General features: G+C 46.1%; 1 protein-coding gene across 2 annotated transcripts in view; it reads left to right on the plus strand.

The window, feature by feature from the left end:
* Positions 1–2,514: 2,514 nt before the first annotated feature.
* LOC147900239 (Endoplasmic reticulum vesicle transporter protein) overlaps positions 2,515–21,838 on the plus strand; it is a 126,356-nt gene continuing 107,032 nt past the window's right edge. The window contains exons 1-2 of one of the 2 annotated variants that reach the window (XM_087376702.1): positions 2,515–2,623; positions 2,884–2,993. The gene's annotated coding sequence lies outside the window, so the exon portion shown is untranslated. Of the gene's footprint in view, positions 2,725–2,883; positions 2,994–21,838 lie in introns of both variants that reach the window. The other variant, XM_087376701.1, reaches the window with a different exon arrangement.

Consider the following 21,838-nt stretch of genomic DNA (forward strand, 5'->3'; position numbering starts at 1 on the left):
GCATTTATGAGCTAAGAATATGCGGCTCAAAGAAAAGTTGGTACAATATTCTTAGCTGCAGTCTCTTATCCAACTTCTCTGAGCACCAAATGATGAGCACCCAATGAAGCTACCCATGGGAAGGGAGCCCAATGATGGTGACTCGGTATCAGGCCAAGAAAGACCCCATCATCTTTCTTAGCATCTCCCTTGTGTCCGATTAGTGATTGAAAAGCATTCCTTGAGCTCCAAAGTTACAATGGCTGCTTCGAGACCATGTAAAGCCACAACCGAAGATGACATGGCTCAAGCTTTACTCTTGTTAGATCCCCCTAAACAAGGGATGTTCAAGCTGAAGCTTTACTCTTATCCAACTTCTCCAGGCACCTGACAAGCACCAAGCGAAACTGCCCAAGCGAAGCAAGCCTGATGATGGTGTGCCAAGAAGGACCCTGCCATCTTTCTCAACCTCTCCCTTACGTCCGGCCTGTGATTCAAAAGCATGCCTCGAGCTCCAAAGGTACAGCGGCAATTGCTTCGGGACAAATCTAAAGCCACAGTCAAAGACAACATGGCTCAAGCTTTACCTCGATAAGATCCTGCTAGCGAAGGGATGTTCAAGTTGAAGATTGAAGTGGTGTTTTGTGAGAAGGACGTATAGGTATCTCAACTCATTTTGTAGACCTAGAGCTTGGATAGGATATAGGGACTCATACTCGTTGTTTTTTCAAAAAAAAAAACAAGGTAATACAGATGTTCACCCCGCCAAGTTTTGACATAGCCATCGAGACTTCATCTGGGCGATTTTTGGGGTAGAGCCAATTTTGGAGGGACAGGATGTGATCCTTGTTGCCACCCAGCAACTGGAGTTTTGTACCAAGTACCCCATTAGCATCAATTCCCTATCCATTTTGCATAGTTTGGAGACACATTGACTCGGTAGAATCCAGTCCGCATCCATCCTCGCCTCAGCCTCTTCATGGTGTGACACTCGAGTCGGTGGTCACCCTAAAGGTTTCTCTATATAACCTCGCATGTCACAATTTTGATCTTTTGTCTAGGATTGAGTACCCTGTCAACATAATATACATAAGGCAGAGAGGCATCTTAATGCATTGCTGCATCCCACTATGCTGACTCTTCTGAATTACTACGCAGTACTACTTAGGGAGGTAGAGAAACTACTCGGCAACCATATCACAGAGGCTGTTGCCATGCACAATAACATTTGGGGCCTGTGCAAGGACCCACGATTCAAGTAGCAGGAGGGAGTTACACCAACGAAATGCTATGTGACTCGTTTTGACAACGCCTTCGGCATCACCAACCCCTTCAAGGACCCACTCGTCGAGTCATGGTCTATGGATTGGCTTACAAATCCTAAGAGGCCTCCCATTGACATACACTCAATGCAAGGACCCACGATTCAAGTAGCAGGAGGGAGTTACACCAGCGAAATGCTATGTGACTCGTTTTGACGACGCCTTCGGCATCACCAACTCCTTCGAGGACCCACTTGTCGAGTCATGGTCTGTGGATTGGCTTACAAATCCTAAGAGGCCTCCCATTGACATACACTCAATGTATCCCTGGCCTCCTCTCGATCCAAGACAGATGTTGAATCCTTTTGACCCTCCCTCTCCCATACCATCTTCCTCGCAAGCTTCTCCAAATGATGCCCATGGCCCTTCCTTTGCTACTCCTCCATGATCGCGCACGACTGTCTTCAAGCAGCGCCTTGTTCTCACCAGTTTAGAACCATGAGGGTTTGTTTGCAGAAAGTCGAAGCAAAATGTTGGCCGGGTCACGCCAACATGGGTGGAATCCACGGCAAACTTACCAACACAAGCGAGAGCAAGTGGCGCCTGTGGTTGGCGAATAGGTGAGTACATAAGTGGCTAACTTCTTGAGCAGCGAACGAACAACAACAGTAAGGTAGTGACCCCGATTCCGAGGAGGAGTCATCCTAAAGCTAAGGGCGGTATACGAGTGACGAGCAGTGGTCCAACGAACTTCTAGTATTAGTAATAGAAGTTGGTTTTGCAATTAGTCTACTTAAGTTGAAAAGCATTGTAATAGAGAAGTGACATTTATTGTGGTTCATGACCTCTCTCTGGCTTGCTAGGTTAGGAGCTTGATTAGTTGAGTCCTCAGTTCAAGCCGAGGTGACTTCATAACAGAGTCTTTGTGAATATAATACAAGTGTGGTTTGCTTCCATCTTTGTATCCCTCGTCATCATATGGTTTCCCTTTCAATAGCAACCTCGGCCTCCGAGTTATAACTGTTGATATCTATTTACATCACACTTGAGTACGTTCGCACAGGCATCATCTTCATTCGAGCATTGCACACATTGGGTTAAGGGATCACGAGCACAGAAAACCGAGCACCCATAAGTTAACCAGCGGGGAGTGAGCAAGTAAGACCGTCAACAATTTAATTGTCAAGGCTAGAAAAACATTTTTTTTTAGTGAAATTGAAAGTGCCAAGAGCGCCCCAATGTGCGGGGAACCAGGATAGAATCTAGAGCTATCTCTAGGGCTTAAACTCAAGACCGGCGCGCAAACACATTGCACACCCATCCGAGTGATCTAAAGAGGCTGGACGAGGAAAAACATCTTTCCGAAGCATTAGAAAGCTGTGGTAAGTATTCAATTATGTGAAAAATGAGTCCTCATTTGACCAAAATTGTTATGTAACGATTAAACTTTGCCGTCTTCGTTGCTCGCTCCATCGGCCTCCAGGTGATGCCCTCACCTCTCTAATTTGTCGTTCCTACTCTTACGTTTTCTTCCTACATCGATCTAATCAAACTTATATTTTCGCTTATCTTTGATCTTTGTGTCACCCCTGCCTTCCGCACTCGTTGCTGCACCGCTCCTGTTCATGACGGTCATTTCTAGCGTGCCGAATCTTACATAAGAGCTCAAGACATCCCCAACTTGGTTTGACTTCGGAATTCAAGAAAGAGAAACGGGCACGATCGGTTTCCGGCACCGAGAAAGGAGACCAAGTATAGATGATATAACTTTAGTGCTATTTTGGTTTGCTGAAGCGTTGTTGGAAGAGCTATAATGGAGAGAGCACGCTTATATTTACAATTGCTAATAATAAGAAAGGTTTTAATGTCCTTAATTCTCTGCATCTAGACTCTTCAAATATCAGAGTCTTAGAAACATGACGATAAGGATTTCAAAAAATCCTTAAAGTTCGTCTGCGATCTTATTGATAATAGGGTTGAGGACATCTGGATTTGTTGGCAACGCTATTGCACGATGGTTATTGCAACATTATACCGTTGACATGCCCTAAACTTTCGTAAGCCAAATGATCTACTTTGCTCTATCAGAAATTTGCTATGTATTCCTATTACCGCCCTTTTTCTCCCACCGTCGCATGTTTCTAAGAACCCCATGAAATTACAAAGCTTCAGCCTGTGGATAACCTTTTCGAGGAATACTCCATTCTTCTTTCCAATTTTGTAAAGCATAGAGGATCTCAGTAGAACCTTTAAAATAAAACAATATCAGATTTTGTGTATATGGCGGAAGACAGACATTAGACTTTCAATTAAACTACAATAAGGAAGCCTTTTGCTTTGAGGTTCCTCTTTTTGTGTTGTTTGAGACAGTAGATTATAATCGAGTTAGCATACAAAGTTTGCTGGAACCACAAGAAGCCCTGTGACCAGTGAATGCATCGAAGCGGTGCAGCTAATTGAGGAATCTGAAAGCAAGGAATGGGGCTAAAAAGTGGCACCCATATTCAATACAGCATTTGTTGACAACATAATCTTTTCTATCCTCATGGGCTTGAAATCACGCGGGTGCTACCAAGAGTCTAGAGGTGTAAACCACGTGCTGAACTACTGTTGGAGGCAGGTAGATGGGGTGGAATATGTATTGCTTGTTCACCAGAGCATCGTTAAATGCCCGTGCGGGACTGGTTGCAGAAGTCTTGTGTAGATGTTTGACTTGGTTTGTGAGAGGGTTGTGGGTGGTACTATTTGTGTCATTGGGCAGATCATAGTGTGAATACATTTTGTGTAAGTGGGGAGGGTTTGGTTGTGTTTTGTAGGTGTGATATAGTGGTGTGTGAAGATGGTGGAAGGGCCTATCTTTTGGGGCACAAGGGCGAGGATGTAGACTCTTATCTGAGGTCTTTCTTTCGTGCCAGTCCCATGTCTGGATGGGCTGAGGCTCGTGGGCACAATTTCTCTCAGACTTCCTAGAGAGATATCACTGGCCTTGGGATAGGACTTTTGGCCGAGGCAGTGGGGGATGATTGAGGAGCTGTGACTAATGCTTTGAAGGGATGCTTTGGAGTGGAAGAATCCCCAAATGCGTTGGTGGTGCTCTTAGATCATCTGATTCAGTTGGAGGGGGAGTCTGTTAAGAGTTTTGGGGTTTGGTTCGAGTCGATGTGGGTCAGGCAATTGCACGGGTGTATCTGCTGAGGCTGGTGAGGCCTGTGTGTGTGCTGAGGGGGGCCAGCAAGGCCACCAGTGCATGGACCCATGAGTGGGCTTGAAGACCTCAAGTTGAACAGATTGTTAGAAAATAGGAGGGAATGAATCACTCAATCCTCCACCCAAGATCTCTCCAACTCTCACACACTCAACTCAGATAGATGATCACAGATGCAACAAACACACACTCAGAAATATAGACGGAGAGAGAGAGAGAGTATATTCATCCACTGGATGGTGGGCAGAAAATGGCTTCAAGGGAGCAATACAAAACTCAGCAGGGTGCTGGAAAACAATGATGAACTCTCTCTCAGAAACTGCTCCAGATCTGAGTGCAGAACACAGCCTTGGAGAGGGGCTTTCAGTTTCGCACTGGATGCTGGAGTGAATGGAGAAGTGGGCCTTTTATAGGCACTGCCCAGGCCCCTTCAGATGACTGACCAGCAGGGTCGGTACCCTGTCTGGTGGCCGACCACATGGGCCCCATTAAAGCGCCCAGGGTTGGCCCTGGTCGGTGGCCCTGGTTGGGCTGACTTGGCCTGCCACAGGCCCCTATATAAGGGTGCCCTGTGCAGCCAGTCTGCGCTGCTGCAGGAGCCTCCACGTGAGGCCTAAAGCCCCTATATACCTGCTGTTGCAGACAGTGACCAGCCCGTGTGCTGGTCGCCTATTTCTGCCATGCTGTCCTCCCTCTGTTTCTGGCCTGAGTCTCTCTCCCAGCCCTCCTACCTCTCACTGCCCCTTGTCCCCTCAAATCGGGGGCTCACAGGTGGGCACAGTGAGTTTCTAGCACCCCCCCTCAATGTCACAACTGTGGGCCAGTCCCCATACGTCTGATGAGGTGCTCCATCTGTTCTCGAGGGAGTGCCTTCGTGAAGAGGTCGGACAAGTTATCGGCGGTCGGGCAGTACATGAGCTTGATCACATCGTCAATGATGAGCTCTCGAACAAAGTGGTAATGAACTTCGATGTGCTTGGTCCACGCATGGTACACTGGATTCTTGGCAATGGCTATGCAACTCTGATTGTTGCACATCAGCATTGTTGCATTTTCCTAACACACTTCCATGTCCTCCAGAATCCACCTCAACCATAGTGTCTCACAAGCTGCTGTACATGCGGCTCTGTACTCTGCCTCTGTAGATGAAAGGGCCACTGTGGGTTGCTTCTTACTCAGCCAAGAGATGGCACCAGATGCAAGTAAGAAGTAGTACCTTGTTGTTGATCTTCTGGTGTCAGCATCACCCGCCCAATCACTGTCACGGAATCCGCCTAGTTCGATGCCTTTGGTATAGGTGATCCCATAGGTGCAAGTACCCTTTAGATACCTCAGCACCCATAAACCTGCATCCCAATGACTCTTCCTGGGAGAAGCAAAGAATTGGCATAATAGCCCAACTGCGTAACAAATATCAGGTCGAGTATTGGTAAGGTAAAGCAAGTTTCCTACCAATCGTCGGTACAAAGGAGTATCGACCAGCTGGGATGTGTCATGAACACTTAGCTTGAGCCCGACCTCCATGGGAGTTACTGCTGTCCTGCAATCCTCCATCTGGAATCTCTTAAGAAGTTCTCTGCAATATTTCTCCTGTGAAATTAAGATCCTGTCTTTGGCCTGCTTTACTTCTATCCCAAGGAAGTAGTGTAATAACCCAAGGTCAGTCATCTCAAACTCAGACATGAGTAGCTCCTTGACCTGAGAAATCTTCTTGACATGGTCACCTGTTAAGATAAGATCATCAACATAGAGGATGAGTACCAATCGCAACCCCTTCTCAATGAACAAGTAGAGGTTTGCCTCAGAAGGACTCTGACTTAGCCCTATCTTCTGGAAGAATACATCTATCCTTTGGTACCAAGCTTTGGGGGCCTGTTTCAGCCCGTATAACGCCTTCTTCAACCTGCAGACCTTTAATGGGGACCTTGGATCTTGAAAGCCCAGTGGCTGCTCTACGTATACCTCCTCCTCCAAGGTTTCATTAAGGAATGTAGACTTCATGTCCATTTGAAAAATAGGCCACTGGAATTGGGCAGCAAGGGCAATCACTGTCTGGATAGTAACCATGCGAGCTGTGGGAGCAAAAGTTTCATCAAAATCCATGCCTTCAGTCTGAGCAAACTTTTCAACTTTGGCCTTCCAGTCCTTGAACTTCGCGAAAGCCTGTGACTTTTTAGCCAAGTGATACACCCAGGTCATTCTACTGAAATCATCCACAAAGAGAAGTGAGTACCTGGATCCTGCCCACGATGCTGTAGACATTGGCCCGAAACGAGGCCTCTTGTGGGAACTTGTCCCTGTGCTGCTTGCCTTCTAGACAAGCCCTACAGATACCATTCTTGCCTGTAATGGGTGGAAGTCCATCCACCATCTTCAACTTTGACATTTCAGCCAAGGTTCCATAGCTGATGTGACCGAAGCACTCATGCCAAAGTTTGGACTTTCCGTTGTCTTCATGAACCAACATTGCACTGAGGCGGTACAGTCCATTTTCTTCAACTCCTTGGGCCACCATCTGTCCATTTGCTTTGGATGTCACAGTGACCTTGCCATCCTCAAAGAGAACTGACATGTTCTTCTTGTTCATCTGACTTACAGACAGTAAGTTCTTGCAAAGGTTGGGTACATAAAGTACTCCAGAGTTATCCTTCTCCTCACCCGCGGTCGTAATGAAAGGAATGCTATCAATGCCCTTCACAGGACATGTCCGGCTATCCCCGACAGAAACTTTGGAATCTGGGTGTGTACTTTCCATGGTTTTGAACCAAGTCTTTCTGTTAGACATGTGCTTTGTGTCATGACAAGAGAAATGATTATTTAGTTAATTAATAGTCATTAGAACCTTATTATATTTAGGCGCCAATTTGATGGTGCGGTTATATGTTTGTATTTATGATCGATCAAGCGGTGTAAATAGTACCGCCAAAACTATGTAACATTGGCCAATGATTAGTAATAAAGATGTGCACACACGTGTCTAGGTCCTAGGGGCAATAGGAAAGGGAAAGAGTGCATTAGAGTGCATTGAATGGTAGGTGCATGGGTCATAGAATAAGGGTAGGTGTAAATGGGAAGATGGAACTTGAGTGATCTCAAGGGACATTAATGAAAGGGTATCACCCTTTCATTGGGAATCTCACGTAGCATTCTCTCTACCACATTGCATTCATCCGTCGTCTCTCTCCCACCTTGCATGTAGGTCGAAAAAGAAACAAGTACTCTCACGAGGGCGCTCTTCCCCATTGGAGGGCCAATCGGCATTCAAATTCTGCATGCATTGCACACATTTGCATTTTCGAAAAGTATGGATTTTTCACATTTGGTATCAGAGCAGTGACGATCCATGAGCGGGACGAGAAGAGGGCGACAGTTGCGGATGACGGAAGTCGCAAGAGAAGTTGCGGAAGAGGATCACGACTGACTGATCTCCGAGGTTCTGAGACAAGGGATTTTTCTGAAAATTTCTGGTCTTGAACGGTGAACGGGGTGTTCTCACGAGGTGGATCCCCCCCCCCCCCAATGTGAATGTACCCTTAAAATCCTTAAACCGTGAGGAAAAGGGATCCCCCGTTCTCCCCAACGGAAAGTCGGATCGGAATAAGATTTTAAGGGGGTTGATCCACCCATCAAGTACCCCCTATAATGGTATCTAGAGCTCCAATCCGCTCAAAACAAGTAGCCCAAACGGAGCGTACCAGTTTACAGCAGAAATACAAGAAGAAAAGCTTGAAAGAGAAGGGAAAGGAGGTCATTTTAAGTGTCTTCTCAACACAAACGAAGCGGGAGTCGGATAAGTACCACCAACTCTACAACACTTGACTTTTGCTGTAAAATAAACCTCTTTTTTTTTGAAATTACAGCAAGACATTTTCTCTCTTGTATTACTAAAAGGAAAGAATGGAAGGGGGAGGGACATATAACAATGAACTTATTCCTTTTCCTCCATTACCCCAAGGAGAGAGAGAAATAACACCTTCACCCTCTCTTGAAGAGGAGGGATTAGGTGAGAGTTATACACATCTTGAGTATGATAACCCACAAATAGATTTATAGCAGTCTCTCCTTCAAGAACCTCTTGATAGGGAGTTCTCCTTTCGTAATGAAAGAAGAAATGAGACCAGCCAAGAACAAGGTGATGAGTTCACGCCTTCAACTCAAAACCCAGTACACATGGATTATAATCCAAGTGCAAGAGGAAGAGAGGAGACTCCTGTTGATTTTCCAGCTTAGCAATATGATTGAGCAGTCCATTATGACAAGATTAGGGACTAAGAGGACTTTAAACTTTGGGGATGAAGAGTTGAGTACCCCTTCTAAGAGGTCCAAATTCCAACCACGAGAGAGAATTGAGTTCCCCAAATATGATGGGGCAAGGGAGGCTGACAAAATCCTCAATTGGATTCGCCATTTTGAGCTATACTTTGCCCATCAAGACAAGACCGAGCAAGAGAAGCTTGCTCTTGCCACATTGCATCTACAGAAGGATGCTCTAATGTGGTGGTCCTTGTCACAAACAGGGAAAGAGCCTATTCATGAATGGGCTAAATTCGTGGAGCAACTGAAAGCCACTTTCATGCCACCGAGGCATGAAGAGAACCTAACCTTTCGTTGGGAGAGGTTTAGGCAGTTCGATAATGAGAGTAATGCAGATTTTACAGCCAGATTTTGGAAACTCTCTCTAGAGTTACTTGGAAAGAGTGAGGAAGATAGGAGAAAGAAGTATTTAGCAGCTTTAAGCCCAAAAGTAAGGTACGAGGTTGAAATGTTTAACCCGACCACCCTTAAGGACCTCACTAAGCTGGCTGAAATAGCCGAGAGGAAATTGAATCCTCGTAAACCCTTCAATAAGGAGGATGGGTCATCATCTAAGACCAACAATATACCCACTTTTAGGAAACCAAACCAGTTTAAGAATAATAAAGGGAAGGGTAAAGCTCTTGTAAGGAATGTGAATAGCCAATCACGTCCTGGATGGGTGCCATTTCCTTCTATGACAGACGAAGAGAAGAGGAAGTTGATTAAGGAAGGAAAATGTTTCGGGTGTAAGAAACATAAGCCAGGGCACGTATGGCATAAGTGTCCCGTTCTCTTGGCTAAGATTGCCAAGACGAATTCAGTAAAAGGGAAAGCCAAGGCATCCAAGCAGGAGGGTGAGGCTTCTACCTTGTCACCCTCAAAATCTACTGTGACTATTGAGCTAATAGTGAATGCTGTCCATTTAGCCAATACCTTTGGGCCTCATGATCTTTTTAAGGTGTATGGTTTCGTGAATGGACAGAGAATAGTGGTTCTCCTAGACGATGGATGTAATTATGACTTAGTAAGTGATAGATTGGCAAAATTACTCCATCTTAAACCAGAACCTATAAAAAACATGTCGCTTTCAGGAGCTTTTAGGGGACACAATGAAGAAGACACATCCATAGTATGGAATATTCCTTTTCGTATACAAAAATATAGAGATCGAAGGGATTTTCTAGTAGCCCCTTTACAAGACGTTGACATGATTCTAGGTAAACCATGGCGGTATGATTTTAACCCTGCTATTCATCCTCATACTCATCATTGTTGCTTTGTACATAAGGATGAAAACATAAGGATCGTAGGGGATCGGGACGTGTATACAATTCCATTGATTACTCCTACCCAAGCGAAAAGATTGGTAAAAAGAGGGGTAGATTGTAATCTTGTGTGTATACGGGATTCACGAGATCTTCATATCTCAAAAGAAGATCGGAAGAGAAATGAGTTCCTTAGAACTTATGAGGATCGATTTTCAGGAGATGACTCATTCGAATTGCCTATGGAGAGAGAAGATGATCATGCCGTAGACTTAGAGCCAGGAGCTTCTCCTCTATGTAGAGCCCCATACAGGATGAACAGGATAGAAATGGAGGAGGTAGAAAAACAAATTGAAGATCTGTTGCAAAAAGGCTTGATTCGACCAAGTAGTTCTCCATTTGGAGCACCTGTATTATTTGTTAAGAAGAAGGATGAATCATATCGTATGTGTATAGATTACCGTGCTTTGAATAAACTTACGATTAAGAACCGGTATTCGATTCCAAGAGTGGAAGATTTATTGGATATGCTTAAAGGTGCTAAAGTTTTTAGCAAATTGGATTTGAAATCTGGTTATCATCAACTTCGTATGAAAGTTGGGGATGAACATAAGACTGCTTTTCGCACTCTCACTGGACATTATGAGTTTTGGTCATGCCTTTTGGCCTAACTAATGCTCCAGTCACTTTTAGTAGGCTGATGAGAAGGGTTTTGCGACCCTACTTGGGAAAATTTGTCATAGTCTTTTTTGACGACATTTTAGTTTTCAGCCAGAATGAGGAAGAGCATAAGGATCACCTTGCTAAGGTGATGGAGCTCCTAAGGAAGGATCGATTGTTCCTAAATACCAAGAAGAGTGAGTTCTTCAAGAGAGAAATAGAGTATTTGGGACACATTGTGTCTGCTTATGGAATTCGGGTTGACCCTAAAAAGGTCAAGGCCACAATTGAATGGCCAATACCCAAAAACATACATGAGCTGAGATCCTTCCTAGGGATGTGTAGTTATTATCGCAGATTCATTAAGAATTTTGCACGTCTTGCTTCCCCACTAACAGATTTGTTGAAGAAGCATTCCTTGTATGAGTGGGGAGAGGTTCACCAAGTTGCTTTTGAGGAGCTTAAGAGAACATTGGTGACTGCACCAGTGTTAACACTTCCGGACATGGACAAAGAGTTCTTTGTTGTATGTACGGATGCGAGTGGTACCTCGATTGGGGCAATGTTGATGCAAGGAGGGCATCCCATTGCTTATGAGAGCAGAAAACTTCAAGGGGCTGAATTGAAATATATCACGTATGAGAAGGAGTTATTGGCAGTCATTCATGCTCTAAAGTTATGGAAGCATTATTTATATGGTTCTGCTTTCAAGATTAAGACTGACCATCAAAGTATCAAGCACTCGTTTTCTCAACCCATTGTCTCTTAAGGCAAATCAAATGGGCTGAATATATTCAATCTTTTGGGTAACCAAATATCGAATATCAGTCAGGAAAGGAGAATTTAGTAGCTGATGCTTTGAGTAGACGGCCCCAAGTTAATCATGTTTCTGTGATTAAGGAGAAATCATAAGGAGCAATGGTTGAAGCTTATCCTTTAGATGAGGACTTCGCTGATATTTATGGGAAGATTCAACGTAATGAGGTCGGGGATTTAGAGGCTTATTCCATCGTGGATGGATACTTATTTTTGGGACGTGCCATATGTGTACCCAAAACATTTCGGTATCTAGTCATGAGTGAGTTACATGCGAGTCCATATTCTGGACATAGAGGCATTAGAGGGACCATTGACAATATTGAGAGATACTTCCATTGGCCTAAACTTCGCAAAGAAGTTTCGACCTTTGTTCAACAATGTGACGTATGTCAGCGCATTAAATCTGACACAAGTAAGACTGCTGGTCTTTTGCAGCCTTTGCCTATTCCCTCGGAAAGGTGGAGGGAAAAGGTGGGAACACATTACAATGGATTTTGTGTCCGGTTTCCCCAAGGTTGGTTAGTTTGAGCAGATTCTCATTGTTATAGATAGGCTGAGTAAACAAGCTCATTTTATTCCTTGTAAAAAAGAGTTGTCTGCTCCTGAAACAGCAAGGTTATTCATTAGGGAAATCTTTAGGTTACATGGGTTACCAAAATCCATTGTATCCGATAATGATGGCCGTTTCATTAGCAACTTTTGGACAGCCCTATTAGAGAATCTCGGAACCAAACTGAAATTTACTACATCCTTCCATCCTCAAGGAGATGGACAAAGTGAGAATGCCAATCAAACCATAATTACTTTACTTCGAGCTTATGTCCATGACCAACCTAGAAGGTGGCCAGAGTTCTTACCCATGTTAGAGTTTGCTTATAATAACACTGTACATACTTCCACCAAGAAAGCCCCATTTGAAATCATCTATGGGCAATGTTTACCCACTCCAATAACACAATTGGGGGAGCGAATTTTTGCTGCTGACCAGTTTGCTGAGGATATGTCACAGGTAAAAGAACATATTAAGAAGGCCCAGGTTCAACAATCCAAGGCAGCCAATAAAAAAAGAAAAGAAGTTTATTACAAGGAGGATGATTGGGTTTTATTGAAGATTGATAAAAGAAGAATCAAGTCAGTGAGAGGAAGTACAAAACATGTCAAGCTAGCACCGAAGTTTTATGGTCCATTTCAGATTTCAGCAGCTTTATATCCAGAAGAAGGATCCGGAGCGTATGAGCTGAAGTTACCAGCCCACTGGCATATGAAGAACATCTTTCATGTGAGCAATTTGAAGAGATACCATGGTGATACTTCTGCGTTTTTGGATATTCAGCATCAAGAAGAACCTGAACTTGAAGATGGGACTGAAGTTCTTACTCCGTACACCTTCTGACCAACCGCTGCGAGTTGGTCCTGCACGATTTTCACCTTTGTCAGATGGTCATGCACACGATCACCCTCATTCATATCAAGATTATAAAGTTGATGCTGAAGAGTAGTGATATGGGCTGTATCATCGGTTTCATACAGCTCCTTCAGTATGGCCCACGCCTCTAAAGACGTCTCTGCCAACTGGATATGAGGAATCATAGCATCTGCTGTCGTGCCAATTAGCATTGCTAAGGCTTGAGCATCCTGTTGGAAAGGTCACCTCCCCATCTGTAAGCCCCCATATGAGGAGAGCATGGGGGGGGTGAACCCAGGGTTTGAGTGTCTGTCACATGGGCATCTGATTGGATGTCATGTGGACAAGAACCAAAAGGGATTGAGTGATAAGATGGGGCTGCCACATGGACAGCATCTTGGCTGTCATGTGGGCAGCACATCTAGAGCTGTTGTGGGCAAGAATCAAAGAGATGGAGGGTACCTGGAGCTAGGATGGATCTGCAGCAGCAAAAGGCGAAGTAGTAGCCAGCACAAGGAACCTGGAATAAAAAGCGAGCACATGGCGCTGACATCTACACGGTGTACGGCTCTGTACGGAACTGGGAGAGGGCCTGGCAGAGGCGCAGGATGTGCAGGCGCAGATGTGGAGCAGCAAATGTGGCTGTCAGTGGGCAGAAGGCATGCCTTATATAGGCGGTTTTCCTGCCTTGAATGGAGAGCCTAAGGCCCTGGAAGTTTGGGCCAAAAGCCCTGGGTTGTGAGCCCTTATAGGGCTGGACCAGCCACAGACTGGTCGGCCAGTCTGCTGCAGGCTGGTCGGTATTTTTACCAGCCCTTGGGGCCCTATAAAACGAGGTCCTTGAGGCCTCACTTCTCATCACTTGGAGCAGCAGTTCAGGGAGCAGAGGGAGCAGCAGATCAGCCACTTGTGGGTCTCTATCCAAAAGGAGACAAGAGAGCTGTAGAGCTGCAGACCTAGCTCAGAGTGCTGCCCACTTGGGCTGGTGCAAAGACAGCAAGGTGGAAGGGATCTGGACGGAAAGTCTACAAAAGCTCGAGGTGGAGCACGCGGGCTCGAGTCTAGAGATAGCCAGCAGATAGGAGAAGGACCTTGTGGTAAGATCAGAGGACCACATCATTGGTGGGACTCTGGATCTGTCTCTTTTGTATTGTGTCCATAGTTGTGGACGGAAATATATATTTTGGTGGTTTCTCTATCTGGTTGGTTCATTGTCTATTGATGAGTCTACACACCTATTGTATGCACATAAGTAAAGAAGTTTGTGATTCCACACCCACACCACACTATGTGAGCTCCTGGGCATTACTATAAGTCTTCCGCTCCGTGTACCCTCTGTTGGGTATTTTCTAACACATCCCTCTTCTCCCATGCACTGAGTTCATCCGCATCTGCTTCAAATAGAACATCACCTCTTTTGTCCACAATATCCTCTGGCTTCATCTCGGTCCCAATCACTATCTTCCATAGCTTCCATGCCACCAGATGGCTTCGGATCTTGACTTTCCAGATTGGATAGTTCGTCCCATCAAGCTTTCCAGCTTCACCAAAATTGGGAATGAATGAAGAAGGAAGATGATTGGAGGAGGAGGAAGGACGAGCAGTGGGTGTAGAGGCTTCTGAACGCTGATCCATATCGGTGAATAGCGAACTGAAAAACTGAAGCAAAAAAGATGTACTGACCTCCCGTGCTAGCCTGAGCTGAAAACGGAATCGCCTTTCTGCCAAGGGACTCCTTCCCCCAGAGAGTGCTTTGATGAAGAAGAGTTGAGAGCCTATGGCTCTGATACCATGTTAGAAAATAGGAGGGAATGAATCACTCAATCCTCCACCCAAGTTTCTCCAACTCTCACACACTCAACTCAGATAGATGATCACAGATGCAACAAACACACATTCAGAAATATAGATGGAGAGAGAGAGAGTATATTTATCCACCGGATGGTGGGCAGAAAATGGCTCCAAGGGAGCAATACAAAACTCAGCAGGGTGCTGGAAAACAATGATGAACTCTCTCTCAGAAACTGCTCCAGATCTGAGTGCAGAACACAGCGCAGAAGACAGCCTTGGAGAGGGGCTTTCAGTTTTGCACTGGATGCTGGAGTGAATGGAGAAGTGGGCCTTTTATAGGCACTGCCCAGGCCCCTTCAGATGACCGACCAGCAGCGTCGGTACCCTGTTTGGTGACATGGGCCCCATTAAAGCGCCCAGGGTTGGCCCTGGTCGGTGGCCCTGGTTGGGCTGACTTGGCCTGCCACAGGCCCCTATATAAGGGTGCCCTGTGCAGCCAGTCTGCGCTGCTGCAGGAGCCTCCACGTGAGGCCTAAAGCCCCTATATACCTGCTGTTGCAGACAGTGACCAGCCCGTGTGCTGGTCGCCTATTTCTGCCATGCTGTCCTCCCTCTGTTTCTGGCCTGAGTCTCTCTCCCAGCCCTCCTACCAGTAACTGCCCCTTGTCCCCTCAAATCGGGGGCTCACAGGTGGGCACAGTGAGTTTCTAACACAGATTCCTCGCAGGTTTGGAACCTCCGTTGAGACAGAAAGTTGCAGGCGTATGCAGCTGCTTTGCAAGTACTGCGGTGCCCACTCCCATAACACCAGTTGTGGCAGGTGCTCCTCCTGCGGTAGATAGTGCAGCTACTACATCAGGCCTGAGTTGAAGCTAGTTGGAGAAAAGCCTGGAACAAATAATGGCTGACTTTGGTGCAGGCCCCGCCAGTTACGGCGCCCAGGACAGAGCTTGGGCTTCTTGGATTGAGTAAGTGTCATTTGCTTTGAATGCAAAGAAAGGGGGCATGTGAACTATGATTGTCCATGGTTGTTTGGGAAGAAAGAGGCTGATAAGACAGTGTCTTGGGTGGATGCTGAGCAAAAGGGCGTATGAAAGAAATTCAGGAATTGGCGGTCTATGCTGGGAAGCTTGGGCATGAGGAGGGGTTGAGTATTAAATCCAATCATGCTCATGAGGGGAGGTACACGAGAGAAGGAAGAAAAAGAAAAAGTCATCCAGGTGGAAGATTGGTTTTGAGGTGAGAGATTATGATCTTATGGCTGATTTGCGTAATGTGAAGGAAAATATAACTATACCTCAACTGATTGCAGCTAGCCCTGCCTTGAGGCAGCAATTTGTAAAAGCAGCCAGTTCGCGGAGGCCCAAGAGGAAAGAAGTGTGATGGACGCAAGGATGTGTCTATGCTGGGAAGCTTGGGCATGAGGAGGGGTTGAGTATTAAATCCAATCATGTTCATGAGGGGAGGTACATGAGAGAATGAAGAAAAAGAAAAAGTCATCCAGGTGGAAGATTGGTTTTGAGGTGAGAGATTATGATCTTATGGCTGATTTGCGTAATGTGAAGGAAAATATAACTATACCTCAACTGATTGCAGTTAGCCCTGCCTTGAGGCAGCAATTTGTAAAAGCAGCCAGTTCGCGGAGGCCCAAAAGGAAAAAAGTGTGATGGACGCAAAGGATGTGAGGATTGATTTGGATGATCAGATCTTGGTGGGCACCCGAGCAGGCCAGGGAAAACCCAACCTTACCCAACTCTATTTGGGTCAGGTCAGCCCGACAGGACGGTTGGGTCAAGCTGACCTGATGGTCGGCCAGTCCGCTATTTGCAGTCCATCATCCGGCCAGGTTTACCCTAACTCTACTCCTCTCTCCAAGCAGCACACCCACAAAATAAGCCTTCTCACTATGAGATGCCATAACTTTAACAGACGTCACATACATCTATCTAGAGTGCAAAAACTTTACGAGAGGATTTATCCCTGGAGTTGTCTGCCAACTTTATCTGTATACAGACGGGAGCATCACTTTTCAGACCCACTTATGCATGGTTTGCTGACTAATAACATTGATTGCAGCCCCTCCATCCACATACATATTATTAACAGGCAAACCATTAATCAAGGTAGGTGGAAATATCCACTCACTATTTAGACCATTTCCTCTTGGTTGGAAATATCCATCAGCTGCATGCATGGCATCATTATATAGACTCTGACATTCTCGAACTCGATCAATTGGAGAGGGCAAGCAACCATATTCATCAAACTAGCAACAAACATCCCATCAATAGCATAGTGCCCAACTAGATTCCAACCCAGCCCTAACCATGGGCCTAAAAGTCCTGAGCTAGTTGGCTCTCTGCAGTCCACCATCCGGTCAGGTTTACCCTAACTCTACTCTCTCCATGCAGGCACACCCACAAATAAGCCCTCTCTCACTATGAGATGCCATAACATTAACACCTCTCTGCAGCTCATGGTGAGCACAATAATCTGAAGAAGCAAGCTGATAAAGATGCAACCATGGACCTTTCAGCAGCATGCCTACTGGATGCACCAGGTCGAGGCAAAAATTCAACCTAACCTGACCTTGTTTTGGTCAAGCTGACCTGATGGTCGGCCAGTCGGCTTGCTCCTGGCAGACCAACCAGGCATGGTAGGGGCCTATAAAAGGCTCCCTCCCTCACTCATTCTCTTGTCTCACTGTGGGATCTCTTGGAGCATTCTTTCTCTCTGCCAGCCCCTCAGGTTAAGGTTGTTTCCTTGATAATAGACAATCGCTGTTGCCTCACTTCTAGTCTCTCTCTCTCTCTCTCTCTCTCTCTCTCATGCTTCCACGCACACACCACTTTCACAATGTTGCCGCCATATGTGCCTTTCATGTGCTTCCAACTAAGCCAGGTAGGAATGCTCTTAGGGAGGCCTTAGCTGCGTCAAGTAGGGGCGGTGCAAAAATGGGCTACTAGAGAACTGATTTTGCAGGATGGTACAAAAAATGTGAAGTATAATTTGAAGAATGGTCAGAATGAAAAATTTTTTTTTTCCAAGAAAGAGACTTCTATTAAGTAAGATAAAAAACCTGCGAGAGCAAGCTCAAAGCGGAATACATAATGAAATCATGAGGATAAATAAACCCCCTCAAAATGAGGTGGAAAACAACCAAGGCTGAGGCTGAAAGTGCCACCTCAACCCTGTAGGAGTCTCAGAGAAGAAAGGAGAATCCTTCCATTCCCTGAAGAAAGAAGCCCTCCTAGCTGAGGCTGCACAGGAGTCTCCCTGCATATTCGTCCATACGGCCATCAAGGTATGTATGGTGTCTGTCCAGATACTAGCCAATGTGTGCGAGGGATGAACTTGAGTTCCCTCCAATGCCTCTGTGCATCTGGCTCTCCAGATATGCCAGGCTGCTATGCCCGCCATGTCATAAAGAATGGGGAGTGGGCAAAGTGACTGAAAATCTTGGCTACCCCCATCCAAATTATCCTGGCCTGTCTGCAATCCCATAAGCAATGCTGAATAGTCTCCAAAGGAGAGAGGCAACGAGGGCAAGTAGGGTTGGCTCCGAACCTGGATCTCCAAAGGTTCACTGCAATCCCACCATGGATAGAAAGCCAAAAGAAAAGAGTGATCTTTCTATTGCTGTGGGATTTGCAGAGTCTCTTCCAGAAGCACCTCTGCAAATCCGTAGTGATATCAAATGTTTCCTAATAAGGAACTGTGGATGGTCTCCAATCTTTACTACTGAGCTGGAATCTCCTGGCATTACTGACCGTGTAACGAAAGAAGGGGATGCTCTTCTCTCGATGCCCTGCATCAATCCACTCCCACTCTCTAGGGTCGCACTGCAAATACCTAATGGGAACTCCCCCGTAGAGCCAAAGCCTCCAAGATCCGGTGGAGAGAAGCCGGGGGTTTGGGTCGAAGAACAACTCTGAATCTGATCCCTGCACCAAAAGACCTACAACCTTGATAGGTTGAAAAGCAGACTCAAGCCAGATGTCCTCTGTGGATCTGAGCAATTTGCCACCATCATGTACACTAAAAACCAAAGCATCCTCATGTGCATCTCGAAAGGCCAAAACCTGAAGAGGAACACCGCCTCTCGTAAAAGTACCTGCCCAAGTGAAGTAAGTGAGTGGCATATCATCTGTGTGTACTCAATCCGCTGGAAGGTCTGCCTCAATCTGCAAGATCCTCCTTGCACTCCCTCTGAGATGTCGTGTCAATTGAGATTTGGTCTCCTTTGGAAGCCTGCGGAAAGCTTTCCATGACCCCAATGATGAGGCGGGTCCCCTCTCCCACCTGGACCACTGCATGTAGAGTGAGGCACCAAGTGGTCTGCCATGATCATCCAATATACTGTCATTCCACATGATCGGTTGCCTATCAATCTCTTCACGAGAGGAAGGGGGAATCCTCCGAAGAGTGCTCGTGAAACCGGCCCATGCTTTCAGTATGGCAACCATGAGAGGGGACGAAGGTGATCTGAGGTGTGCTGTGGTGAAAATCCACCTAATACTGTTGATCCAGTCTCCTCCTGAAGAAGGTGTGCACGTCTGTATGTTGCTAATAAGAAATGCCTTCATGGCTCCTGCCCTGGCATAAGTCCCCGCATCACCATCTTGCAGAGTAAAGCTTTGCATTGTAAATCTAGATCAATAATATTGAGACCCCCTGCTTGTGTAGGGAGGATGAGGGTCTCCCAAGCCACCTGGCTAACGCATCTGCTATGCCATCAAGCCCACTCCAAAGAAAATTTTTGATCGGTCTCTTGAGTTGAGTGATGCAGTCATTAGAACGGCACCAGCATGAACACACAAACTAGGCCGTGGCCAAGAGGACCTTGTTGACCACCACAACTCTAGAGGCAAGATCCAGCTTGGCTGAGCTCAAAAAAAGGAGCTTCCTCTTGATGCTCTCCAACACGGGAGCAAACTGCTACGTGGAAGAAATATCCAAGCCGACCTGGCAACCCAAATACCTGACTGGCACGCCCCTCTGAACCCAAGTGAATCCTATGTCAAGCCCCCAAATTGGAGTGTCCTCATCACTGATCCAAAAGCCATTGGATTTATGCCAATTTATCTGCGCCTCCGCCGCCAAGCAAAATAAATCCAATGCTGTCCTGAAAGAAGTGAGCGTCTGTGGTGTGGCATCCAAGTGAACTGCTGTGTCATCTGCCAACTCACTGTCAAGTAGCTCCTCTTCCCTTCTGATGGGAAGTCTCAGCCCAAAGATGTCAGCTTGAGATCTAACATAGATACTCATAGCTTCAGTCACGAACAAAAAAAGAAAAGGAGCAAGGGGGCATCCCTGACGGATTGATATGGAAATCTGAAATCTCTCACCTCTTACCCCACCAATAAGTACCTGGCTGTGGGTTGATCTGTACAAAGAGGAAACACCTCTGATCCAAGCATCAGTAAAGCCAAAACGTAGAAGGGTGCCCTCCAAAAAACCCCAATCTACTCTATCATAAGCTTTCTCAAAATCCAAGAGTAGAATGGCTAGATTCCGGCCGCTCTGCATGGCCCAAAGAGAAAATGTTATAAAAAATGCTTTTGCCATGCACAAATCCCGTCTGAGTGTCATGAATAAGATCTGGGAGAAGGGGCTGCAATCGGAGGCTGATTGCCTTGGCCAGAATCTTGTAACATGTCCCCAAAAGTGATAGGCCTCCACTGGGACACTAAATTTCTTCAACCTTCTTTCGGGATAAGGTGGATGAGCCCTCTGTAAGCGACCTGGGCATCTCGCCAGAGTCCCAAATGCCCTGCAGGGCTGATGTAATGTAGTCTCCAATCATATCCCAAAATGCAATGAAAAAAGAAGGGCTGAGGCCATCCGAACCTAGGCACTTGCCCTTGTGAAGGACTGAAAGTCCAGGCTTGAACTTTGTGTTGGTGAAAGGTGCATCAAGCAAAACATGCATATCCGGTTTCACCAACAAAGGGATGCTCTGCCAAATAACCTGTCTAGCATCCTCTCTATCCTGTGAGTCAGGATCTGTAAGTAAGAAGGGCGGCATAAAAATTTGAAGCTATACGCATGACGTCATCTGGATCTTTCTGTAAAACCCCATGTGAGTCAATAAGCTGGGATACACTCTCTTTGCTATGTCTAGGGCCAAGAGTAGAGAAAAAGTGTTTATTGACTCTGCCACCCATCTGAAAAGGACTCCCGTGCATGAAAGGCATACTCTGCTCTTTGATCAAGCAATATCTGCTGATGAGCCCTTGTTGCAGCAAGGTGCTCTTGAATCCAAGCATTTGAAGGCCGTTTCTGCTCTTCCCTTTGCAAAGCTGCCAACTGCTGGCGAACACCAATCTCACGTTTGAGAATATCTCATCTCCTGGTACAAGCAACTGAGTGGTAGAAGTCGCTAATACCAGAAAGTGCAGCAGCTACATGTGATGGAGGCTGCCCACCCTGGACATAAGAAACCCATATCTGCAGGGTTGTCTCTGTAAGGTCCTCCTCTGTGTACAAGGCATCTGGAATCCTGATGCTAGCAGACCAGCCTCTCAAGTGAGGCTCTGAGATAGTCAGCACAACAGGAAAGTGGTCTGAAATGGAAACGCCAGCAGCAATGCATACCGATCCACCTCTGTCTAGTGCCCAATCATCTACATAGAATTTGTCAATGCGTGCATGAATAGGCATCTGCTGCCTCCTATTTGACCAAGAGAACATGAGGGACTGTGGCTGAATAAGAAAGGCATCATCCATCCAAGTATCTCTGCCACAGTAGTGAAAAAGGAAGGCATCCCAAGCCGCTCTCTCCAAAGAGTGAAGTCCTCCTTCTCCACCCCCTTTTTTGTCTGACGGTAACTGAACCATGTCAAAGTCACCTCCAATCACCCATGAATCCGCAATGGGGGCCCAAGAGAGCAAATCCTTCCACATAATGACATGTTCCCCTCCCACCCCCTGTCGAGGCCAAGGAGCAGGTGGTGGACTTGTAACACCCCCTTGTTGAGGTCGTGGGGTGGTGGTTGTACCAGAGTTGGGGATTTTCTTCTTCCTGGGGCAATCCCTGACAAAGTGTCCAATGGTCCTGCAAATCCTGCATTGGTCCTGCCTTCCTTCATCTCTACTTTCTGGCGAAAAAAGGAACCATCAAGGCGCTGGATCATAACATGGTCCATCGTGAGGT

Source organism: Dipteris shenzhenensis, chromosome 7, assembly GCF_047967505.1.
Source record: "Dipteris shenzhenensis isolate YYH24624 ecotype China chromosome 7, Dip_SZ_1.0, whole genome shotgun sequence".
Classification (NCBI taxonomy): domain Eukaryota; kingdom Viridiplantae; phylum Streptophyta; class Polypodiopsida; order Gleicheniales; family Dipteridaceae; genus Dipteris; species Dipteris shenzhenensis.